Source organism: Musca domestica, unplaced genomic scaffold (genome assembly GCF_030504385.1).
Source record: "Musca domestica strain aabys unplaced genomic scaffold, Musca_domestica.polishedcontigs.V.1.1 28, whole genome shotgun sequence".
Taxonomy (NCBI): domain Eukaryota; kingdom Metazoa; phylum Arthropoda; class Insecta; order Diptera; family Muscidae; genus Musca; species Musca domestica.
In genome coordinates, this window is record NW_026712293.1 from 1,554,707 (window position 1) to 1,568,549 (window position 13,843).

General features: G+C 36.4%; 1 protein-coding gene across 2 annotated transcripts in view; it reads right to left on the minus strand.

Moving 5' to 3' along the window:
* Positions 1-13,843, minus strand: part of LOC101893110 (zinc finger protein 2) — a 674,409-nt gene that overhangs the window by 349,555 nt on the left and 311,011 nt on the right. The window lies entirely within an intron of this gene.

Genomic DNA, 13,843 nt, shown 5'->3' on the forward strand with positions numbered 1-13,843 from the left:
GTTTGAAAGAGATTAGAGTTGGAATTAATCGTTGTATCTCCTCCATGTCGACTTATAACGTTCCCACGGATCAATGGGATCCGATACTTGTCTTTCTTTGCCTGCAACGCTTACCAGAAGAAACGACACTGCTGTGGGAACAAGGTATCAAAAACAAATATTCTCTTTCTTCGTGGAAAGATTTAGACACATTTCTTTCAGAGCGGATAAACACGCGTGTGTTTGGAAAATTATAGAGAGAAATCCATTCCTTTGCAGGATTCAAATTCGCTTGACACCGCTAGAAAGTCCAAATCTAAATGTTCGTCTCCCCCTTCTATTGGAAAAACGTGTTCTCTTTGTAGTGAGAAAATCCATCGGCTTCATTTGTGTTCAAAGTTTAAGAATTTATCCCCCGCAAATAGGTTTGCATTCGTAAAGCGCAACGACCATTGCATAAATTGTTTGGTAAAGGGACATAAACTAGTAAATTGTACTAGTAAAAATAGTTGTTTGAAATGTGGTCAACGTCATCACATGTTATTACATCGCGAGTCAGTAAAACCGAATAGTTCGATTTCGGTTTTGACTCCAAAAGCTGAGGCATGCTCGTCAAAATCGTTGTTGTCAGCTGCAGCCCCAGCTTTTCGTCCCTCAAAATGTACATTCTCCACATCTGTCGAGGTCCAAAATAAAAAATCGGAAATGGTTCGTTTAAAATCACTACACCAAATGTCGAAAGGGAACTTAATTAAATTTATAAAAACAAATTTATTCAATGGAAATAATAAAAAGAAGTTTAAATTTGAAATCAATGTTGTAAAGCGACCTTCGCGTAAAATCGGTCTTACGACAGCTGGCGGTTTATGTACCGGCATTGGCACAGGGTCTCAATTGGAACCCCCCTCGAATATCGTTTCGAGAAACACATAGCTCGATTGAAGTCCGAATCTGTAACTGCAGGTTCATCTGCGGCTTCAAAGAACTACATTTCGTGTATAAATATAGCTTGATTGAAGTCCGAATCTGTTACTGCAGATTCATCTGCGGCTTCATATTAAAGTCGTAGCGGAGATGGATCCCGAATCTGTTACTGCCGATTCATCTGCGTTTCCATTCCCTACATTTAGTTCGAAAAAAAAAGCTCACACTGCACTATACAACCCGTACCTACTGTTGGAACTAATTTAGATTAAGATTATTTGTGTTGAAACATGCTTTGATGTTTCAAGGGGGTCGGCATGTTTAATTTAGAATTGCATAAAATATTGCTTTTTATTGACCCCTGGTTTGGTCCTTAATTATTCGTTAAAATGTACGCGCTACGGTTTATTGCAACCTTGTGCTAGCGCCTTTGACATTTTAACGAGTAATTATTTGTCACTTGTTTTGCCGCCTCCTTTAGACATGAAGGAGTATTTCGCTGTCATTCGGACAGACAACACCGGCAATATCGTTTGCAGCACATATCGTTGTGCATAGAAAGGCATATTGTTGCCAAAGGTAATATTGTTACCCACCTACCAAACTAAGAATAAATAGTTTGATTTAATACTAAGAAAAACCCCTTGTGTTTTATCTTTTTTACATATCCTACGGTCCACTGCTCGACGCATTCGGCGTTTTACTCCCATCGGCGGAGCCCCTCTGAGCTAAACATTGTGGTCCTTCGAGCCGGATGCGTCGAGCAGTGGACCGTAGGATATGTAAAAAGCGCGACTCGTTCCTTCTATCGCTCGATACGAAGTCGCGCTCCCCCGCTATTGTGCAAAACAGGTAATCTGTCTTACCAATTATTATTATTCTTTATTATTATTATTAATAAATACGGCCTTTGCCATTATTCTTAAAACTAAAACCCCCCTATTGTGTTTTTATTCTATTTTGTTTGGTTGAGCTTTGCATATTTCCCCGCATTGGCGCAAACAACAATGGTTGCAAACTTGTTCTTTTCATGAGATGGATTTAATGTTGATGATTGTGAGGAGTTGGGATGACGATGTTTATGATTTTTTCTATAATAAAATTAGGAAAGAGTCAATTAACAACAACTTAACAAAATTGTAAATAGATAATACGAAACAATTATATAATAGAGATCTTAATATTCATTTCATATATGGTATCGAACTTTATTGTCAAAATGTTGGGTGTCTACAAAACATTGTAAACATGCGCTTTTAATGAGATGAACTTAATAGATGAGTAGCTCATAGGCAAACAAAGGACAGCAAAATTGTGATCCTCAACAACGACCACGGGATATATAGTGAACTTCTCTGCAGGATATATAGTGAACTTCTCTGCAGAGAATGTTTACCCATTAAGCTAGAAAGAGAGGTCAGCTAACGGGGGATGTTAGCATGATGGAGAAGCGGCGTCGGACCCATATATACTACTCTCCAATAAATAACAAGTAAAAAATTAGCTAAATTTGGGCGACCGAACTCTTAATACCTTCCACCATTTGGAATTAACTTGAAAATTTCTAACGAATTCCGGAAAATAACGCCTTAATGAAAACCGTTATATGGGGCTATACGAAGACGTGGACCTGCATAAGTAATTTTCTGTCATACGCTGTAATATCCATTATGTCGCTAAAATCATAAAAATACCGACATGACCCATTTACGAACTTCACCTTAAAATACATTCATTTGCAAAATTTTAGCCAATCTCAATGCGTTCAAAAGATATCATGGTTACAACAGATAGACTGGCGGACCTCGCTAAGTCGACTTGCTGAAGAAAACAGTTGGGGAACGCTATTTGTGTCTTTAAAATACTATAGAATGGGCGGTACCGCCACATGGATTCTACACTAGAAAGAGAGTGTAAGAGATGTACAAACTATTAAGGCGATTAAATAATGTCCGTCTGCCTGTCGTTATAATCACGCTTTCTTTCGAACGAAGTGAGATAGAGGATGGAGTTTCGCACTTATTATACCCTCCACCATAGTATGGAGGGTATATTAAGTTTGTCATTCCGTTTGTAACACCTCGAAATATACATTTTAGACCCCACAAAGTATATATATTCTTGATCAGCATAAAATTCTATGTTGATTTATCAACGTCCGTCCGTCTATCCGTCTGTCCGTCTGTGGAAATCACTCTAGCTTCCGAACGAAATGAAGTAAGTTGATAAAATTTTATTCAAATGTGTATTATGTCTGCAGGACTTTTGGTATTGAAAATGGGCCATGTAGCTCCACGTCTTCGTATAGCCCCCATATAACGGTACCTCCCGATGTGCGGTATTTTGATGATTCTAGCGAGATTTTTTACCGGAATTGTTTCAAAATTAATATTTAAAGTTCATAATAGATGCTACGGCTTAAGACAGAAAATGGGCCATGTAGGTCCACGTCTTCGTATAGCCCCCATATAACGGTACCTCCCGATATTAGGTATTTTGATGAGGTTAGTGACATTATTTACCGGAATTGTTTCAAATTTTGTATTTGACGTTTTTAATAGATACTACAGCATAAAACAGAAAATGGGCCATGTAGGTCCACGTCTTCGAAAAGCCCCCATGTAACGGTACCCCCCGATATTCGGTATTTTGATTTTAGCGACATTATTTACCGGAATTGTTTCAGTTTCAGTTTCAGTATTTAAAGTTCGTAAAGAATACTACATCCTAAGACAAAAAATGAGCCATGTAGGTCCACGTCTTCGTATTTCCCCCATATAACGGTACCTCTCGATATTCGGTATTTTGATGATTCTAGCGACATTTTTACTGGAATTGTTTCATATTTTGCATTTGAAGTTCATAATGGATGATACAGCCTATCACAGAAAGTTGTCTGTGCAGGTCCACGCCTTCGTGTAGCCCCCATATAACGGTACCCCCCGATCTTTGGTATTTTCATGATTTTAGCGATATTATTTACCGGAATTGTTTCAAATTTCGCATTTGAAGTTCGTAATGAATACTACTGCCTATGACGTAAAATTGTCTGTGCAGGTCCACGTCTTCATATAGCACCCATATAACGGTACCCCCCGATATTCGGTATTTTGATTATTTTAGCGACATTATTTACCGGAATTGTCTCAAATTTCACATTTGAAGTTCGATATAACAGCCTATGACAGAAAATTGCCGGTGCATTATAAACAGATTTTATTTTCAAATTTCACATTTCAATATTGTAATAGCTTGTGACAAAAGTTGTCTATGCTGGTCCACATCGTCGTATAGACTTTTTTAACAGATTTTTAGGGATTTATTTATTTATTTTTTTTTTTTTTGAAATTGTTAAATTTGTACCAAATGGTGGAGGGTATTCAAAGTTCGGCCCGGCCGAACTTTCAGTTTTTTTACTTGTTTTAATTTTGTATTGTGTATTTCGTAAGTAGGCTGTTTCACTTCCTAAATTAAGCATGTTGGTCCATTATGCCTCCCGATATTCGGTATTTTGACGATTTGAATCACATTTTCCACAATATTTACTGAAAATACTTCTTCTTCTGTGGCAGAAGACTGCTTGAATATACCCATGATTTATTATATAAACTATGTATTTGGTGATTATAGTGACGGTTTTTATTATATATTATATTATTATTTTTATTATATATATTTCACCAGATTATATCTTTCATTTCACAACATAATAAACCTGGCTTTTATATAGCCCATAATAAGCCAGCATCCCGACATAAGGTTCCTGAGCACCATAATAAGTTTTAAAATATTTCGTAGTATTCTCAACCAAGAATTATACCGCATAGTTAATTTAGCCTACCCCATAGTCACGCAAACTACAAGATTCAATGCTTATGGAGGCAGACATTTCTTCTTGCTGCACTTTGCTTACCAAGAGGAGTAGCGGGAACAATCCGTAACACTGTCCGTACCCTTTCACATATCACCCCACTTTACACGAGCATGACCCTATCATCACATACACTTCAGCAGCACGTATAAACTCACTTACCAAACATGAACATCGTCATCCGAACCCTAGTAAAATGTCAAACATCTAAGTCAGCTTCTATATTGAAAAATATTGACAAATAGATCTGAGGGCGATCGTTGTGAATGGTACATTCTCCTAAAAAAACACATTGGGCTATGTGTAAGTTAATATAAATTGCTCTTTTATCGAGTATTTATTTGGTGGTATTTAACCACTTTATTTGACCTCTCTTATCAATCTAAAATGTAAGCTATTTTCTAAAGCTATTGCAAGTCCGACTCATCCTTTTTCAATGCTGTGTGGTGCAACAGGACACCACATGTTGGATGGTAAACAAGGTTGACTTTATAAACACTTACGATGATTGTGTTTGGCTAACATTGCAGTCAGCGTAATAAAATGGTTGCCATAGCCCGTCTGGCATATTAGGATGAGACGACGGTGACTGTGTTACCTCCTCCCACCTTACGCCATAGATGGAACGGCATTTAATACATTTATTTGATGGTTCCACATGTCTGATTTTTTTTTTCAAAACTTCTTGAAAATGCCGAAATCCGAGAAATTGAAACTCCGTAAGAAATTTAATATATTATTCCACACGTCTAAAAATTTTACAGAAATTTTTGAAATTCCCGAAATTTGGAATGCCATAAGAAATAGAACAGATAAGTTTATAGCAGAATGAATGATATAGAATCGCTTACGCCATCGACGGAACAAAATTTAATCAATTTGATTTTTCCACACGTCGATGTCAGCTTCAATATCGATATTCTGTACTACGCGCTTCTGACGCAGTTTTAGAACAATAAAAACACAAAAAAAAAAATAAAATTTAAGTAGCTAGCACGGAAATTGTTGTATACTCTATTTGTTTGATATTTGCGGAAGGAAGGAAGACTTAGTTTGTCTTGATGACCCATAATATTGTTAATCGGTATTGAGACTGACGTATGTTTTTTTCTCATTATAATTCCTTTTTTGATTTCTCTATGTGGATCCTCAAAGGTAATTTGGAATGTGCCGCAAACGGTGGTTATATAATCATGGTATTGTTTATTATTGCTGTATTTTCGTTAAGAATATCGATTCGTCTTCAATAACTACTAAATGCTCTGTCAGCGCATTATGGGCGACCGAACTCTTAATACCTTCCACCATTTGGAATTAACTTGAAAATTTCTAACGAATTCCGGAAAATAACGCCTTAATGAAAACCGTTATATGGGGCTATACGAAGACGTGGACCTGCATAAGTAATTTTCTGTCATACGCTGTAATATCCATTATGTCGCTAAAATCATAAAAATACCGACATGACCCATTTACGAACTTCACCTTAAAATACATTCATGTGCAAAATTTTAGCCAATCTCAATGCGTTCAAAAGATATCATGGTTACAACAGATAGACTGGCGGACCTCGCTAAATCGACTTGCTGAAGAAAACAGTTGGGGAACGCTATTTGTGTCTTTAAAATACTATAGAATGGGCGGTACCGCCACATGGATTCTACACTAGAAAGAGAGTGTAAGAGATGTACAAACTATTAAGGCGATTAAATAATGTCCGTCTGCCTGTCGTTATAATCACGCTTTCTTTCGAACGAAGTGAGATAGAGGATGGAGTTTCGCACTTATTATACCCTCCACCATAGTATGGAGGGTATATTAAGTTTGTCATTCCGTTTGTAACACCTCGAAATATACATTTTAGACCCCACAAAGTATATATATTCTTGATCAGCATAAAATTCTATGTTGATTTATCAACGTCCGTCCGTCTATCCGTCTGTCCGTCTGTGGAAATCACTCTAGCTTCCGAACGAAATGAAGTAAGTTGATAAAATTTTATTCAAATGTGTATTATGTCTGCAGGACTTTTGGTATTGAAAATGGGCCATGTAGCTCCACGTCTTCGTATAGCCCCCATATAACGGTACCTCCCGATGTGCGGTATTTTGATGATTCTAGCGAGATTTTTTACCGGAATTGTTTCAAAATTAATATTTAAAGTTCATAATAGATGCTACGGCTTAAGACAGAAAATGGGCCATGTAGGTCCACGTCTTCGTATAGCCCCCATATAACGGTACCTCCCGATATTAGGTATTTTGATGAGTTTAGTGACATTATTTACCGGAATTGTTTCAAATTTTGTATTTGACGTTTTAATAGATACTACAGCATAAAACAGAAAATGGGCCATGTAGGTCCACGTCTTCGTAAAGCCCCCATGTAAGGGTACCCCCCGATATTCGGTATTTTGATTTTAGCGACATTATTTACCGGAATTGTTTCAGTTTCAGTATTTAAAGTTCGTAAAGAATACTACATCCTAAGACAAAAAATGAGCCATGTAGGTCCACGTCTTCGTATAGCCCCCATATAACGGTACCTCTCGATATTCGTTATTTTGATGATTCTAGCGACATTTTTACTGGAATTGTTTCATATTTTGCATTTGAAGTTCATAATGGATGATACAGCCTATCACAGAAATTTGTCTGTGCAGGTCCACGCCTTCGTGTAGCCCCCATATAACGGTACCCCCCGATATTCGGTATTTTGATTTTAGCGACATTATTTACCGGAATTGTTTCAGTTTCAGTATTTAAAGTTCGTAAAGAATACTACATCCTAAGACAAAAAATGAGCCATGTAGGTCCACGTCTTCGTATTTCCCCCATATAACGGTACCTCTCGATATTCGGTATTTTGATGATTCTAGCGACATTTTTACTGGAATTGTTTCATATTTTGCATTTGAAGTTCATAATGGATGATACAGCCTATCACAGAAAGTTGTCTGTGCAGGTCCACGCCTTCGTGTAGCCCCCATATAACGGTACCCCCCGATCTTTGGTATTTTCATGATTTTAGCGATATTATTTACCGGAATTGTTTCAAATTTCGCATTTGAAGTTCGTAATGAATACTACTGCCTATGACGTAAAATTGTCTGTGCAGGTCCACGTCTTCATATAGCACCCATATAACGGTACCCCCCGATATTCGGTATTTTGATTATTTTAGCGACATTATTTACCGGAATTGTCTCAAATTTCACATTTGAAGTTCGATATTACAGCCTATGACAGAAAATTGCCGGTGCATTATAAACAGATTTTATTTTCAAATTTCACATTTCAATATTGTAATAGCTTGTGACAAAAGTTGCCTATGCTGGTCCACATCGTCGTATAGACTTTTTTAACAGATTTTTAGGGATTTATTTTTTTTTTTTTTTTTTTTTGAAATTGTTAAATTTGTACCAAATGGTGGAGGGTATTCAAAGTTCGGCCCGGCCGAACTTTCAGTTTTTTTACTTGTTTTAATTTTGTATTGTGTATTTCGTAAGTAGGCTGTTTCACTTCCTAAATTAAGCATGTTGGTCCATTATGCCTCCCGATATTCGGTATTTTGACGATTTGAATCACATTTTCCACAATATTTACTGAAAATACTTCTTCTTCTGTGGCAGAAGACTGCTTGAATATACCCATGATTTATTATATAAACTATGTATTTGGTGATTATAGTGACGGTTTTTATTATATATTATATTATTATTTTTATTATATATATTTCACCAGATTATATCTTTCATTTCACAACATAATAAACCTGGCTTTTATATAGCCCATAATAAGCCAGCATCCCGACATAAGGTTCCTGAGCACCATAATAAGTTTTAAAATATTTCGTAGTATTCTCAACCAAGAATTATACCGCATAGTTAATTTAGCCTACCCCATAGTCACGCAAACTACAAGATTCAATGCTTATGGAGGCAGACATTTCTTCTTGCTGCACTTTGCTTACCAAGAGGAGTAGCGGGAACAATCCGTAACACTGTCCGTACCCTTTCACATATCACCCCACTTTACACGAGCATGACCCTATCATCACATACACTTCAGCAGCACGTATAAACTCACTTACCAAACATGAACATCGTCATCCGAACCCTAGTAAAATGTCAAACATCTAAGGCAGCTTCTATATTGAAAAATATTGACAAATAGATCTGAGGGCGATCGTTGTGAATGGTACATTCTCCTAAAAAAACACATTGGGCTATGTGTAAGTTAATATAAATTGCTCTTTTATCGAGTATTTATTTGGTGGTATTTAACCACTTTATTTGACCTCTCTTATCAATCTAAAATGTAAGCTATTTTCTAAAGCTATTGCAAGTCCGACTCATCCTTTTTCAATGCTGTGTGGTGCAACAGGACACCACATGTTGGATGGTAAACAAGGTTGACTTTATAAACACTTACGATGATTGTGTTTGGCTAGCATTGCAGTCAGCGTAATAAAATGGTTGCCATAGTCCGTCTGGCATATTAGGATGAGACGACGGTGACTGTGTTACCTCCTCCCACCTTACGCCATAGATGGAACGGCATTTAATACATTTATTTGATGGTTCCACATGTCTGATTTTTTTTTTTTTTCAAAACTTCTTGAAAATGCCGAAATCCGAGAAATTGAAACTCCGTAAGAAATTTAATATATTATTCCACACGTCTTAAAATTTTACAGAAATTTTTGAAATTCCCGAAATTTGGAATGCCATAAGAAATAGAACAGATAAGTTTATAGCAGAATGAATGATATAGAATCGCTTACGCCATCGACGGAACAAAATTTAATCAATTTGATTTTTCCACACGTCGATGTCAGCTTCAATATCGATATTCTGTACTACGCGCTTCTGACGCAGTTTTAGAACAATAAAAACACAAAAAAATAAAATTTAAGTAGCTAGCACGGAAATTGTTGTATACTCTATTTGTTTGATATTTGCGGAAGGAAGGAAGACTTAGTTTGTCTTGATGACCCATAATATTGTTAATCGGTATTGAGACTGACGTATGTTTTTTTCTCATTATAATTCCTTTTTTGATTTCTCTATGTGGATCCTCAAAGGTAATTTGGAATGTGCCGCAAACGGTGGTTATATAATCATGGTATTGTTTATTATTGCTGTATTTTCGTTAAGAATATCGATTCGTCTTCAATAACTACTAAATGCTCTGTCAGCGCATTATGGGCGACCGAACTCTTAATACCTTCCACCATTTGGAATTAACTTGAAAATTTCTAACGAATTCCGGAAAATAACGCCTTAATGAAAACCGTTATATGGGGCTATACGAAGACGTGGACCTGCATAAGTAATTTTCTGTCATACGCTGTAATATCCATTATGTCGCTAAAATCATAAAAATACCGACATGACCCATTTACGAACTTCACCTTAAAATACATTCATGTGCAAAATTTTAGCCAATCTCAATGCGTTCAAAAGATATCATGGTTACAACAGATAGACTGGCGGACCTCGCTAAATCGACTTGCTGAAGAAAACAGTTGGGGAACGCTATTTGTGTCTTTAAAATACTATAGAATGGGCGGTACCGCCACATGGATTCTACACTAGAAAGAGAGTGTAAGAGATGTACAAACTATTAAGGCGATTAAATAATGTCCGTCTGCCTGTCGTTATAATCACGCTTTCTTTCGAACGAAGTGAGATAGAGGATGGAGTTTCGCACTTATTATACCCTCCACCATAGTATGGAGGGTATATTAAGTTTGTCATTCCGTTTGTAACACCTCGAAATATACATTTTAGACCCCACAAAGTATATATATTCTTGATCAGCATAAAATTCTATGTTGATTTATCAACGTCCGCCCGTCTATCCGTCTGTCCGTCTGTGGAAATCACTCTAGCTTCCGAACGAAATGAAGTAAGTTGATAAAATTTTACTCAAATGTGTATTATGTCTGCAGGACTTTTGGTATTGAAAATGGGCCATGTAGCTCCACGTCTTCGTATAGCCCCCATATAACGGTACCTCCCGATGTGCGGTATTTTGATGATTCTAGCGAGATTTTTTACCGGAATTGTTTCAAAATTAATATTTAAAGTTCATAATAGATGCTACGGCTTAAGACAGAAAATGGGCCATGTAGGTCCACGTCTTCGTATAGCCCCCATATAACGGTACCTCCCGATATTAGGTATTTTGATGAGTTTAGTGACATTATTTACCGGAATTGTTTCAAATTTTGTATTTGACGTTTTTAATAGATACTACAGCATAAAACAGAAAATGGGCCATGTAGGTCCACGTCTTCGTAAAGCCCCCATGTAAGGGTACCCCCCGATATTCGGTATTTTGATTTTAGCGAGATTATTTACCGGAATTGTTTCAGTTTCAGTATTTAAAGTTCGTAAAGAATACTACATCCTAAGACAAAAAATGAGCCATGTAGGTCCACGTCTTCGTATAGCCCCCATATAACGGTACCTCTCGATATTCGTTATTTTGATGATTCTAGCGACATTTTTACTGGAATTGTTTCATATTTTGCATTTGAAGTTCATAATGGATGATACAGCCTATCACAGAAATTTGTCTGTGCAGGTCCACGCCTTCGTGTAGCCCCCATATAACGGTACCCCCCGATATTCGGTGTTTTCATGATTTTAGCGATATTATTTACCGGAATTGTTTCAAATTTCGCATTTGAAGTTCGTAATGAATACTACTGCCTATGACGTAAAATTGTCTGTGCAGGTCCACGTCTTCATATAGCCCCCATATAACGGTACCCCCCGATATTCGGTATTTTGATTATTTTAGCGACATTATTTACCGGAATTGTCTCAAATTTCGCATTTGAAGTTCGATATTACAGCCTATGACAGAAAATTGCCGGTGCATTATAAACAGATTTTATTTTCAAATTTCACATTTCAATATTGTAATAGCTTGTGACAAAAGTTGCCTATGCAGGTCCACATCGTCGTATAGACTTTTTTTAACAGATTTTTAGGGATTTTATTTTTTTTTTTTTTGAAATTGTTAAATTTGTACCAAATGGTGGAGGGTATTCAAAGTTCGGCCCGGCCGAACTTTCAGTTTTTTTACTTGTTTTAATTTTGTATTGTGTATTTCGTAAGTAGGCTGGTTCACTTCCTAAATTAAGCATGTTGGTCCATTATGCCTCCCGATATTCGGTATTTTGACGATTTGAATCACATTTTCCACAATATTTACTGAAAATTCTTCTTCTTCTGTGGCAGAAGACTGCTTGAATATACCCATGATTTATTATATAAACTATGTATTTGGTGATTATAGTGACGGTTTTATTATATATTATATTATTATTTTTATTATATATATTTCACCAGATTATATCTTTCATTTCACAACATAATAAACCTGGCTTTTATATAGCCCATAATAAGCCAGCATCCCGACATAAGGTTCCTGAGCACCATAATAAGTTTTAAAATATTTCGTAGTATTCTCAACCAAGAATTATACCGCATAGTTAATTTAGCCTACCCCATAGTCACGCAAACTACAAGATTCAATGCTTATGGAGGCAGACATTACTTCTTGCTGCACTTTGCTTACCAAGAGGAGTAGCGGGAACAATCCGTAACACTGTCCGTACCCTTTCACATATCACCCCACTTTACACGAGCATGACCCTATCATCACATACACTTCAGCAGCACGTATAAACTCACTTACCAAACATGAACATCGTCATCCGAACCCTAGTAAAATGTCAAACATCTAAGGCAGCTTTCTATATTGAAAAATATTGACAAATAGATCTGAGGGCGATCGTTGTGAATGGTACATTCTCCTAAAAAAAACACATTGGGCTATGTGTAAGTTAATATAAATTGCTCTTTTATCGAGTATTTATTTGGTGGTATTAAACCACTTTATTTGACCTCTCTTATCAATCTAAAATGTAAGCTATTTTCTAAAGCTATTGCAAGTCCGACTCATCCTTTTTCAATGCTGTGTGGTGCAACAGGACACCGCATGTTGGATGGTAAACAAGGTTGACTTTATAAACACTTACGATGATTGTGTTTGGCTAGCATTGCAGTCAGCGTAATAAAATGGTTGCCATAGTCCGTCTGGCATATTAGGATGAGACGACGGTGACTGTGTTACCTCCTCCCACCTTACGCCATAGATGGAACGGCATTTAATACATTTATTTGATGGTTCCACATATCTGATTTTTTTTTTCAAAACTCTTGAAAATGCCGAAATCCGAGAAATTTGAAACTCCGTAAGAAATTTAATATATTATTCCACACGTCTGAAAATTTTACAGAAATTTTTGAAAGTCCCGAAATTTGGAATGCCATAAGAAATAGAACAGATAAGTTTATAGCAGAATGAATGATATAGAATCGCTTACGCCATCGACGGAACAAAATTTAATCAATTTGATTTTTCCACACGTCGATGTCAGCTTCAATATCGATATTCTGTACTACGCGCTTCTGACGCAGTTTTAGAACAATAAAAACACAAAAAAAAATAAAATTTAAGTAGCTAGCACGGAAATTGTTGTATACTCTATTTGTTTGATATTTGCGCAAAAGGAAGACTTAGTTTGTCTTGATGACCCATAATATTGTTAATCGGTATTTAGGCTGACGTATGTTTTTTTCTCATTATAATTCCTTTTTTGATTTCTCTATGTGGATCCTCAAAGGTAATTTGGAATGTGCCGCAAACGGTGGTTATAGAATCATGGTATTGTTTATTATTGCTGTATTTTCGTTAAGAATATCGATTCGTCTTCAATAACTACTAAATGCTCAGTCAGCGCATTATAGTGTTTACCATGGTCCTTCTGGAATATTAGGATGAGACGATGGAGACTGTTCCAGACATCATTAATGAGAACGGAATGGTTATGGATTGATTAAATGACTTTTTATATATTCCAATGGATAGGTATATGCATAATTTTTGACTTTATTCAATGTGCGTATTTTGACCACAGCTGATTGCATTTGTTTACACGTGACATAGTATCCTTCACAATGGAATACCTCTACATATGTATATTCCT